This window comes from Mandrillus leucophaeus, unplaced genomic scaffold, assembly GCF_000951045.1.
Source record: "Mandrillus leucophaeus isolate KB7577 unplaced genomic scaffold, Mleu.le_1.0 Scaffold544, whole genome shotgun sequence".
Taxonomy (NCBI): Eukaryota; Metazoa; Chordata; class Mammalia; order Primates; family Cercopithecidae; genus Mandrillus; species Mandrillus leucophaeus.
Genome location: NW_012105853.1, coordinates 1175164 through 1188211, shown reverse-complemented (window position 1 = coordinate 1188211; position 13048 = coordinate 1175164). Strand labels below are relative to the sequence as shown.

Genomic DNA, 13048 nt, shown 5'->3' with positions numbered 1-13048 from the left:
GGGCGCGCCTCTCGAACGCCCCGCACCCGCCCCCCTCGGAAGCACGTGCGCCTTACGTAATTTCCTGTTATTCTTCGGTCTGCCTCCTCCCAGTGGCGTGGATTTGCTCCGGAGCAGCTTTTGGGGCGTGCCTGCTTCCTCCTCTCTGTCAGGTGAGTGAATAGGTGTCATTCTTCGCAGTCGTTCTCTGCCTCCACCGCCCCGACATCTCCTTGTGCTTGGTCCTCTACCTGGAGTCACCTATGCAGCGGAATTCCACGGGGCGGGGGCGAGGACGTGCGGGGGTCTTTATGGCAGCCAATCCCCGGCTGAGCGCTTGGCCAGAGTTTCTGTGATGCTAGAATCTGGACTGCCTGCGACCTCTCCAGGACTCGGACACCAACCCTCGCCTCCTGGTGATCTTTCAGGACCTGCAGAGAAGCGAAGAGGTATTGGACGTGGCCAGGGTCAATAGTGTGAAGCCAGAATTAGAATTGAATTGAAATGCCTCGGTTTTGATATCGCTGTGTTTGTCTTGAGGCAACTGCTTTTCCTCCTCTGGGCCTCTCAGTTTTCCATCTAGTAAGTAAAGAAGTTGAACCTTATCGGTGAATCTCGTGTTTTCAGGCGTAGACTCCTTTGAGAATCTGGTAAGAACTGTAGACCCTCTTGCCAAAGAAATGCACCTACACACCAAATTTTGCAAAAAGATTTAGGCAGTTCACCAAAGGAGATGAATTTTAGGGTTCTTTGCATTTTTCTGATTCTGAATGTTGCTCAGATGGCAGGCGGGAAAAGGTGATCTGTGCAACAGCTGCCACCTGCTTCATCACCAGGACTGGTTCTGCTAATCTAGCTGTGCCTCTCCTCGCCTGGCAGTCTCCAGCTCCACGTCTGCACTTCTCAAAGCTTCATGAGAACAGATGATTTTGCTCCATAGAGTTGGCTGGTGTTGATTGTGGCCCACCCCTAGAGTGAGGGTTTTTCCCTGAACCAAAACTGGCCCCATCCACCCTCATTCCCCAATACCTTAGTTGTAGTCAACTGACTAGATAGGCTGCCGAAGATGGTTTAACTGTGTCCAGCTTAACTACAGCCAGTCTTTGGAATGCCTGGCCTATATTTGTAAATGAAATCTAACAATTTATTGTATAACGTTGTTAAACATAAAGCATGAAGTTGGCCTTGGGTAAAACATTTTAAATTCTCGTCGTTCATACCAGAGGTTCAGTAACTGACGGGATGAAAGAAAACTGTTCATTGTAACCTAATGATGCTAATTAGATAGCATTAGAGTATATTAGAGATTAGATAACTTGTTCTAGCTGGCTTTGTCCTTTGTCTCACAGTGCTGGTAAGTCAGGATTTAAACTGCCCTTCTCAACATCTCTTGGAAAAGAAAAAGCGGGAAATATGATGCATTTTTGTTTCTCAGACCTTGCCAAGTGAAATATATCAAGACCAAATACATCTTTTTAAGCTGCCACTTCAAAATATAACTTCAGATAAAATGTCATATATCCTTGAGAAGGCCAGGCACGGTGGCTCACACCTGTAATCCCAGCACTTTGGGAGGCCGAGGCGGATGGATCACTTGAGGTCAGGAGTTTGAGACCAGCCTGGCCAACATGGCAAAACCCCGTCTCTACTGAAAATACAAAAAGTTAGCCGGGCGTGGTGGGACATGCACCTGCAATCCCAGCTACTCAGGAGGCTGAAGCAGGAGAATCTCTTGAAGCCGGGAGGCAGAGGTTGCAGTGAGCCGGAGATTGCGCCACTGCACTCCAGCCTGGGCCAACAAAGCAAAACTGTCAAAAAAAAAAAAAAATCTCATATATCCTTGAGGGGAAAGAATTGTCTGAATCCTGATTGAGTTTCCAGAGCTTAGCACAGTTCCTGGGGGTTAGTAGGTGCTAAATACAGTTTTGATGAATTCTCATTTTACCTGCTTTCCATCCCTAATTATATTAAATACTAAAAACTAAAAAGTTACAATATTTCATTTTGTGTAAGCACATCTCCATCATAAAGCGTTAGATGCTTTCCAAGAATGTGACTCATTACTCAGGGAGTACTTGGAAGATGAGAACCTCTTGTGAATACCGAAGCCTGTTAACTCACACACCTGACGTGGCCTGAAGTTCTAAGTCATTATAGATAGGACTGGCTCACGGTGTGGTACATCATGACTTGGAATGAGATAGAAAAGCAACAAAATGGGGTGGATCTGAGTGAACAAAAAGCCAGATCACTGTCCTATACCAGCAATTCTGGGTCTTTTTAACCATGGGAAAAAAGCCTGAATTTGTGTGTGGACTTTATATTCAAGAAATCAACTTTGTATCAATGCACATGGTAATGCCATTTAATTAAAAAGCTGTGGTAGATGTAAAATTCCTCTAACAGTGCTTCCTTCTTGTTACAAGTGTCTTGTACATACTTTAGTAGGAGAGACTTAATTCCATGAATTTGTACTGCAAGAACAATTTATATAGGAAGATAATAGTTTCTCTTAAAAAATAACTTTGGAGAAGCCAAGTTCAAAGTAATAAAGAAAATTATTTCCCTAACAATGTGACTGCCATCCTACCAGTTGGTAATCTGGAAAATATTCTGTTCTTATGTTTTAAGACTCAAATTAATTTATTTCTTACCTCGATATACTTTTCTTAATGACTTGGGGTAGGCCAGGTGTGGTGGCTCACGCCTGTAATCTCAGCACTTTGGGAGGCTGAGGCGGGTGGATCACTTGAAGTCAAGAGTTCGAGACCAGCCAGGCTAACATGGTGAAACCCCATCTCTCCTAAAAAAATAAATAAATAAAAATACAAAAATTAGCCGGGAGTGGTAGCGCATGCCTGTAATCCTGGCTACTCTGGAGGCTGAGGCATGAGAAGCACTTGAACCCAGGAGGTAGAGGTTGCAGTGAGCCGAGATCATGCCATGGCACTCCAGCCTGGGCTACAGAGCAAGACCCTGTCTCAAAAAATAAATAATTAATCAATTAATTAAAATGAAAATGACTTTGGGACAGAAGGTAGTGATAATGATTGTTTGTCTTGATTACAAGTTGTTAGCTCATGTAATCTTCATAACCAATTTGTGAAATGTACTTTTATGATGTCTGTTTTACAGCTGAGGAAACTAGGCTCAGAATAGTTAGATAACTTGTCCAAGGTTACATAGCTTTTAAGTGGCAGAACGGGGATTCCAATCTAGGCAGTCTGGCTATCCACCCTGCTGATCGCTGAGTTACGCTGCTTTTCTTAGCCTCCCCACCTTTACCTCCTGTAGTTGGTACCCAGCTAGACCAGGGATACCTGCTTTCACCTGGAAAATACCACTGGGCTTGAGGAAATTGGCTGCCCAGGGCCTAGGACTGTTTCAGCCACACTTTCTTTGCATGTGTTTGAACCCAGCAGGCATATTTCCCTCTCAGATCTCAGATCTTTTGTATGTGATGTTTCCCCTCCTGGAGCATTGTTTACCCACAGTTCATCTCGTCATTCAAAGTCTCTGCTCATATCAGCTCCGGGGAGGGGGGCGGGGTCTTCTTTGGCTTCCCCAGCACCCCTTTCCCTCTGTATCCCTTTACCCTGCTTTATCATAGCACTTATCACTACCTGACAATGTATAGTTATTCTTTGGTCCCGTCACTAGAATAGAAGCTACCTGAGGACAGGGACTTTGTGTCTTTTTTTTTTAGTCACTATTTCTGTTGAATCAAAGATGCACATTTTCCCACAATTTATTAATAGCAGTTAGAACATCTGGATGTGTCTTATAATCACCAGTGTGTTCTGGTTTAGTTGGTAGTATTTTTTTTTCTTTCTTGTACCTACAGTAAGTGGTGAGTCTTTAAAATCATGGTGTCTTGGAATTGATGAAAATACCGTGTATCCCCAGGGCCTGAACTCTATGTGGCACGTAGTTGGCGCTCAGTAATTACTTGTTAAAGGAAGGCATTGAGTGTTGTGTGCCAGAAACTATTGAAACTTTTTTTTTTTTTTTTTTGAGGTCTCTCTCTGTCACCCAGACTGGAGTGAAATGGCACGATCTTGGCTCACTGTAACCTCCACCACCCAGGTTCAACTGATTCTCGTGCCTCAGCCTCCTAAGTAGCTGGGATTACAGGTGAGCACCACCATGCTCTGCTAATTTTTTTATTTTTAGTAGCAATTTATATCATTCTAGTAGACTCTTAGAAAGTAGATGGGGAGGGTGGGGAATGTAAGAGAGACCAGTTAGAAGACACTCGAAATAATCTGAGGGAAGACCAGAATGGGAACCATGGCTGAAGGATGGTGAGACCAGCAGGGCTCCGCGGCCTGCTGAGCAGAGATGTCTGGCCTGAGCCAAGCCAGTAGGTGGCCCCCTTCACTAAAGAAGGGAATCCAAGAAGACTAGGTTTGGGGAGTGGGAGGGTTTGGTTTTGAACATACAAATTTCAAGTGCAGATGAAAGCAGGAATCAGGTCCCAAAGGCTGCAGCAAGGGATTTGTCCTAAGGTTTCTCCTTCTAAGAACTGTAGGAGCTATGGAAAGAAATGACCGGATTTATTTTATCTGGTTTCAGCATGAGCCAGCATGGTGATCCAGGCCCGCGATGATGGTGATCGAAGGGGCAGGTGGCCCTAAGTATGGAGAACAAGTGAGCCGATTGAAAAGTTGTGTAGATCAGGCCTCAGGGAGAGATTGACTACGAACAGGATGGGCAGTGAGAGAAAGCTGACAATGATACTTTGCTTTCCAGCTTGAGCAACTGAATGGATATTGGTGCCCGTCTCAATTAAACTCTGTTGAACCCAGCTGACAGTGACCAGAGGAAGGACATTTAAATGGAGAATCATAGTAACGCTAATACTTTCTTTTATTCTTTCTTTCTTTTCTTTTCTTTTCTTTTTTTTTTTTTTTTGAGACAGAGTCTTGCTCTGTTGCCCAGGCTGGAGTGCAGTGGTGGTGCAGTCTTGCTCACTGCAACCTCCACTTCCCTAATTCAAATGATTCTCCTGCCTCAGTCACCCACATGTGCCACCATGCCTGGCTAATTTTTTTTTTTTTTTTTTTTTTGGTGGAGAAAGGGTTTTGCCATGTTGGCCAGGCTGGTCTTGGACTCCTGGCCTCAAGTGATCTGCCCGCCTCAGCCTCCCACAGTGGTGGGACTGTAGGCTTGAGTCACTGCGCCCAGCATATGAGAACTGATACTTTCATAGCTCTTCCTATGTATCAGAAGACTTATTTTAGTTATCACCACAATTCTATGAGATTACTATTATCACCATCATCTTCCAGATGAGGGAAACCGAAGCAAAGAGTAGTAACTCGCCGAGGTCACACAGCTAACAAGTGGTGGAGCTAAAATTTGAACCCAGGCAACCTGGTAGAGTCTGTGTTGTCACTGCCTGTCTGTGCTGATATTTCTCTAAATTAGCTCAGTTTGGACACAGTGAACCTGAGAGATCCGTGGGGCAGCCACGTGGAGGTGTCCAGCAGGCAGGAAGATACATGGTTCTGAAGCTCACGTGGGAAATGGGGACTGGAAATAAAGACTGTGGAGTTTGCATACAGGTGGCCATTGAAGCCACAGGAAAGGACAGGACCCTTAAGGAGAGGGTGGGAAATAATCGGAGGAAAGAAACAAGGGAGCCCTAGAAGGCAAACAGGCATTCCACTTGTGGGAAGGACATAGTCCCTTCTGCAAATGAATATGCTGCACCTGGCTTATAGATCTTCAGTCAACAGACAGTCCATCCCCCTGAATTTGTTTGGCTCTGGGTACCCTGACAAAAATGGAGTTCCTGGACCCACAGCCCGAAGGACCTGCCTCAGTGGTGGTGATCCTCCCCACTTTCTTCTACCATGAGAGTCCACTGTGGGCCTGTTGGCTTCTCTGGGCATCTGTTTTTTGCCCCTCCCTACAACTGAAGAGCCTCCAGCTCCTCTGTCTACCGCCCGTCGACTTTGTCAGCTCAGGTCCCCTCCCTGTTTCTAGGACCACAGTAACATTTCACCTGGAGCTTCTTCAGGTCCCTCCTGAACTTATTTTCAGCCCTTTATCCAAACATTTCTTGTATCTCCTGCTAGATTCTAAATTTCTGGAGGGCAAGAAGAACCTATTACGCTGACTTTCCCTCCCTCAACCCCTGTTCCCCTGTGTGGGTTAAATGGCCTGACGCCATTGTCCCACGGGACTTCGCATGCAGTCCACCTGAATAGGAGCTGCATCTTGTATCTCTGTACCTAGCACAGGAGCCAGGGAGTCCATCAGTCAGTCAGTCATCTTAGCAAATAATTCCAGGTGTCTACTAGATTTCTAGAAACATGACTGGGGACTGTCGATGCCTTTGACAGTTGATTTGAGCAGCAGGACCTTTCACAACAGCCTCCTGTTGTCGTGGGTGGGGAATAGGCAAGGTTTGGGAAGTGGACATTCGCTGCTCTTTCTTGTCATTCTCTTCATAGCCCCCAAGCTACTGTGGTCTATTGTTTTGATAGTTGCTTTCCCGAAATGTTAACAGGATGGAGAGTGAAGGAGGAGTCTGTGATACCTCAGCCATGCGCCAGTGTGCGGATTCCCATTCTGCATGGATTTGATTTCCAAGACTCCAGTCAATCGTCAGAGCTCCAGGTAACTGCTGATCACCAGCAGAGGGAGCCCTAGGACCACAGGGCCTCTTTCCTTACCGATGGTAAAGCCCTTCACTGTGGCTTCAAAACTGTGGAAGACCCTGGATTTGTGGATCACTTGCCTTTAAATCAAGAAATAACGCTGCAGAAGAATCTCCACATGGTAAGGATTGGGAGTGTTGAGAGGGGCTTCTGGGGTGCAGGTAATGTTCCTTCATCCGATGTTGGTTATAGGAGTGTGTGCTGTAATGTAGTATATGTACATTTTTTTGTGTGTATAACTAAACTTCAATTAAAAGTTTTTAAAACTTAAAATAAACATCTCTATGTATACCACAAAATAGGTGTCAGGTTAGGGTGAGTTGTTCTTTTCCCTACAATTCTTAACCTTATCTGAGTCACAAGACAGCCCTTCCTCCCTTCCTCTGTGAAAGCCACAAACCACTGGTTAAGGACTTCTGCAGCAGCCGCCGAATAGAGAAAGTGAGCACAGGACATGAACAGATGGTTCACAGCAAAAGAAATACAAATAGCCCTTAAACGTATGAAAAGGTGCTCAGTCTCAATCTTCAAAGAGAAGTGCTTATTGAAAGTATGCGGAGATACCATTTTTAACCTGTCAGATTGGCAGAAATCCCAAAGCTTGACAGCATGCCCTGTGAATGGGGCTGGAGGTGGGGGAGTCGGGAGAATAAATAGCAGGCCCTTTAGTACATTACCAGTGGGACTGTGAAATTGACAGCCCTGTTGATTTGGGCAATATCTACCAAAATTACAAGTCTAAGAATCTACCCTGTAGATGACATTTGTACATGTATGTAATAATTTAATCTCCAAGTTGTCTTCTTGCTCTGTAAAAGGAAGATTTTGGAAGTTAAGAAAACTTTTTCTGCCTCAACGAAGTCACATTTTAACACTAATGTCTCACGCTGTGGACTCAAGAAAATCTAATTTAAAACAGAGACAGGCAACGGCTTCCATTGACTGACTGGCTGGAGGGAGCTGCAGGCTAACTAGGAATTAGGAATTAGCCACAACAGAAGTGCATTGGTTTTATCTCAAGAAATATCCTCCTTTACACCTGTCGTGGCAGATGTGCCCACTGCTTGGGTGGCAGGACACTTTGATTGTCTCACCAAGACTGTGTGGAAAGGGGTGGGGTACTTCTCCAAAGGGAAAAGTGGGCTGCTGTCACCCATAAAAGGGGTGGAGGGAAAGGGCAGGCAGAAACAGTCAATGTCTTCCATAGCTCCAGGTCACGTCTGCCTGCTGCTGATACCGCATTCATATCTGCAGCCTGTGTGTCTCCTCGACACCACGCCTCTGTGTCCACTGTCCTCCTAGTCAGTCGCCTACGTGGATGTCCCTCTGACACCTGGTGAAACATGATGTGTTTCTAATTGAGCAGGTTATCTTTCCCTCTAAGCCTGGTCTCCTGGCCTTTCCCCAGTGCCTTCCAATTTAATTGAATCAAATCAAATGTAATTCACCTACCCCCATCCGTCTGGCTTCTGGGTTATTTAATACCCCCCCAAACTTTGGAAATATTTTAATGTGTTAATATATTATCTTTTTAATAAAAAATAGTTTTAACAAAAGAAAAATATACCTCTGTAGAAAATTTAGAAAATATAAGGACTCAGGCACCTTATCTTTTTTATCCCCTGGTTAGCCCTGGGAGGCAGACAGTATTATTTATCCCCATTTTACAGATGAGGAAACTGAGGCTCAGAGAAGAACGTGGCTTGCTGCTTTCACACAGGTCAGAAGGATCTATGCCGGATTTGAGCACAGGTCTTTCTGGTTGCAAGCTGGAGGCGGTCTTATCTTTGGGATACTCAGTTGAGGGGCTTGGCCTTTGCCTCAGGAGGACTCGACTTGGCCCCCTTTTGAGGATGTCCCTTGGCAGCATTTGGTCATGGTGTTGCAGAGTGCCTAGGAGCCACACTGACTCTGAGAAGCCCTGCCTCACACACTCACCCCTCTGTGTGGCCTTGGACACACTGCCCAAGCCTGTATGCCCAGTTTACTCCTCGGAAAAATGGGGATGATGATAGTAATCATAGGCTTCCCTTAGAGGGCTAGGAGAGAATGGAATGACCAATGTGGTAGAACACTGCCTGGCTCACAGCATCTGATAATGGCTTAGATATTTGTCCCCTCCAAATCTCAGGTCAAAATGTGACCCCCATTGTTGGAGGTGGGGCCTGATGGGAGGTGTTTGGGTCATGGGGGTGGATCCCTCAGGAATGGTGTGGTGCCCTCCCATGGTAATGGGTTCACCCCAGGCCCAGTTGTTAGAAAGAGTCTGGTACCTCCCACCTCCTCTCTCTTGCTTCCCTCTCTGGCTGTGTTATCTGCGCAGGCCAGCTATGCTTCGCGTCCTGCCATGAGTGGAAGCAGCCTGAGAACCTCACTAGAAGCCAAGCAGATGCTGGTGCCATGCAGAACTGTGGTCCAAGCAAACTTCTTTTCTGTCTACATTACCCAGTTTCAGATATTCCTTTATAGCATCACAAAACAGACTAATACAGCATCCAACAACATTAGCCACTGCTACTATTATCATTAGTATTTTAAGTGTGTGCATTTTAACTGCTGGTACGCTGTGTGAGCTGGCTTGGATGTCTGTCCGCTCCAAATCTCATGTGGGACTGTAATCTCCAGTGTTGGAGGTGGGGCCTGGTGGGAGGCATTTGGATCATGGCGGCGTATTCCTCACGCTTGGCTGGGCGCCATCCCCGTGGTGATGAGTGAACTAACGGGACATCTGGTTGTTTAAAGGTGTGCGGCACCTCCCCCCTCTCTTGTTCCTGCTCTTGCCATGTGACACACGGGCTCCCCTTTGCCTTCCACCATGGCTGTAAATTCCCTATGGCCTCACCAGAAGCAGATGCCAGCACCCCACTTCCTGTACAGCTTGCAGAATCAAGAACAAATTAAACCTGTTTTCTTTATGAAGACACAGACTCAGGCATTTATTTATATCAGTGCATGAACAGCCTCATACACTGGGCATACGTGTTATATCCTGCTTTCCTTCAGTTTACTATTATGAGCATTTTTATGTCACAATATATTCCTCAAAACATTATTTGAATGACTGTATAATAGTCCATCATTTAAATATATTCATAACTTATTCTGTAGTTAACCATTCACCTGTTTCTGGACAATTAGGGGTGTGTGTGGGTGTTTGTTGTAATAAAAAACTAAACCAAAAATCCTTGTCTGATTATTTTCTTAGAGTAGAATTTTACACCTGGAACTCCTGGGTGAGAAGGTATAAACAGTTTAAAGTCTCCAGCAACACACTGATAATTGCTTCAAAGGAAAGCTCTCAACCGTTTACTCTCAGCAGTGTATATATTAGGGCTGTCCTCACCACACCCTTTCAGGCAGCAAGGCGAGCTTTTTTTAAAGTTCACCTTTGTTGCTATTTATTTACAAGGCAGGTTTTACTACATGTCCCTGGGATGGTGGGGGTAGGTCCCATGCCCAAGGTGCTTCCAGCTGTGCTGCCTGTTACAATGTTCTTAAATTAGCTGACAGTCCCATAAGCTCTGGGTGGACATATTTACCTGTTTCCTGCCTGGTCTGTTTTCCTGCAGGTGGAAATATAATTTCAGTGCTGGAAATTTTCTTTTTTTTTTTTTGAGATGGAGTCTTGCTGTGTTGCCCAGGCTGCAGTGCAGTGGCACCATCTTGGCTCACTACAACCTCCATCTCCTGGGTTCAAGCAAGTCTCCTGCCTCAGCCCCCCGAGTAGCTGGGATTACAGGCTCACACCACCATGTCCAGCTAATCTTTTTTGTACTTTTTGTAGAGACAGGGTTTCACCATGTTGGCCAGGCTGATATCAAACTCCTGACCTCAAGTAATCCACCCGCCTCGGCCTCCCAAAGTGTTGGGATTACAGGTGTGAGCCACCGTGCCTGGCCAATACGTTGGTTTTTCTGTTTCTCTGTTGCCCCTGCTTTAAGGTGTTTAGCATGTGCCCTCCCTCCCTGGTGACGGCATAGTCCCAAAGCCCAGTAATAGATTTTAAAGAAATCTGACTCAGGTAAGGTACAAGCTTAGCTGGACTGGCCCATTATCTGAAATCTGTGTGTGACCTTCCCAACTGATACTGCCAATACTTGTGTCTGTTTCAACTTCAGATTCCCGTTCAGTATACTCACCCTTTAAGTTACCCTACTACTAGTATCCTGACCTCCCAGAAAGAGGGCTAGAGTTTTATTTTGTTAAAGTAAAATCAGTATTCCCCAGTGCTCTGTATTTTACAAAATGCATTCACACATGACTACTTTGATCCTCAGAATGAGTCTGGGAGTTACATAAGTTTATCTCCATTTTGCAGATGAGGCCCAGAGAGGCGAAGCCATTTGAGCTCATGAGTGACAGATCTCAATCTCTGCTCTTTCTAAAGCGTGCTGCCTTCAGAAAAGAGCCAGAAGGATGAAAATTACTTTAGAAAGATGAATACCAGCTTTGAAGGAATGAAAGCTGACGAGGAATTGAAGGAGTTGAGGCACAAGCTTGAACAGGGTTGCGTGTTTGGCCCTTGATTGTAAAGGCCCATTGTTGCACCTGTTCCTGTTACTTGGGGAGTTGCAGCAGAAGGAACAGCGGCCTGAGACTCTAGAGAGCTGGGGAACACGGTCCCTCTCATCCCTCCAGGGCCACCACTTCTTGTGGGCCCTTGGGCAAGTCACTGTACTTTCTGAGTCTCAGTTTCCCCATTTGCAGAATGGAAATAACTATCCCAGTCTACCAACTTAGAAGAATTGCTTTGAGGATCTGATAAGGTGGTGTAGATGCTGCTGCCTTGGGGGCTTTAAAGTCTGGAGCTCAAGCAACCCCTTAAGTTGGGCTTACTTAGTAACTCCAGGGTTGGGCAGAACAGGACTCCAATGAGGGGTCTTTTCTTTTTCCCTTTTTTTTCTTTCCCTATCTCTTAACTTTTATCTTTATTAGTTTACAATGCCCTTGTAAGATGAAACAAGTGTTGCTGAATTTTTTTTTCTTTTTTAACCTTTATTTTAGGATTGGGGTACATGTGCAGGTTTGTTACATAGGTATATTGTGGGCTGCTGAGGTTTGGAGTACAAATGAATTAGTCATCCCAGTGGTGAGCACAGTCCCCGATAAGTAGTATTTTTCAGTCCTTACTTCCGTCCCTCTCCATTCTTGTATTCCCCAGTGTCTGCTGTTCCCGTTTTTATGACCATGTGTACTCAATGTTTAGCTCCCACTTAGAAGTAACAACATGCCCAGCACTTTGGGGTGCCAAGGTGGGTGGATCACGAGGTCAAGAGATCGAGACCATCCTGACTAAGACAGTGAAACCCTGTCTCTACTAAAAACACAAAAAATTAGCCAGGTGTGGTGGTGGGCACCTGTAGTCCCAGCTACTTGGGAGACTGAGGCAGGAGAATCACTTGAACCGGGGAGGTGGAAGTTGCAGTGAGCTGAGATTGCGCTACTGCACTCCAGCCTGGGCAACAGAGCAAGACTCCGTCTCAAAACAACAACAACAACAACAACAAAAAGTGATGCATGATTTTGTTTTCTGTTTCTATGTTAATCCACGTAGGATAATGGCCTCCAGCTGCATCCACGTTGCTACAAAAGACACGATTTCATTCTTTTATATGGCTGCCTAATATTCCATGGTGTATATGTACCATATTGTCTTTATCCAATCCACTGTTGATCCACACCTGGGTTGATTCCATGTCTATGCTATTGTGAATAGCACTGCAATGAACATATGGGTGCGTGTGTCTTTGTGGTAGAATGATTTCTTTTCCTTTGAGTATAATATATCCAGTATTGGGATGGTGCTGAAATACTTAAAGTAGAAATGAAAATTGTCACGTGCTCCACCATGCCCTTCCATTCTACTCTGCAGAGAGACAGCCACTGTTTGTGGTTTAGTACACCTGGTTCCAGGCTTTACATAAACTAAACCCATGCATATTTCTCTGTGTATACTTTTTCAGTACATGTACACGTGCACTTGTTCATACAGTTTGTTCTTTAAATTTTATAAAAATGTCCTCTATACTGCATCTCAACTTATCCCCCTCATAATTTTAAGACCTTGCTATATCAGAGCTACTTTTCTATTCTAGAAAGACATGGCCAGGCACGGTCTCACGCCTGTAATCCCAGCACTCTGGGAGGCCGAGGCGGGTGGATCACCTGAGGTCAGGAGTTCAACACCAGCCTGGCCAACATGGTGAAATCCTGTCTCTACTAAAAATACAAAAATTAGCCGGGCATGGTGGCGCACGCCTGTAATCCTAACTCTTCAGGAGGCTGAGGCAGGAGAATCGCTTGAACCCGGGAGGCGGAGTTTGCAGTGAGCCGAGATCTCGCCATTGCACTCCAGCCTGGGCAACAAGAGCGAAACTCCGTCTCAGAAGAAAAAAAAAAAA

The 13048-nt window shown here is 45.3% G+C and overlaps 1 long non-coding RNA gene across 1 annotated transcript; it reads left to right on the top strand.

The window, feature by feature from the left end:
• LOC105552121 lies at positions 1–12168 on the top strand. The gene is made up of 3 exons (XR_001007950.1): positions 1–152; positions 3997–4113; positions 10966–12168. It is a non-coding gene; the product is annotated as an uncharacterized LOC105552121 (long non-coding RNA).
• Positions 12169–13048: the final 880 nt, after the last annotated feature.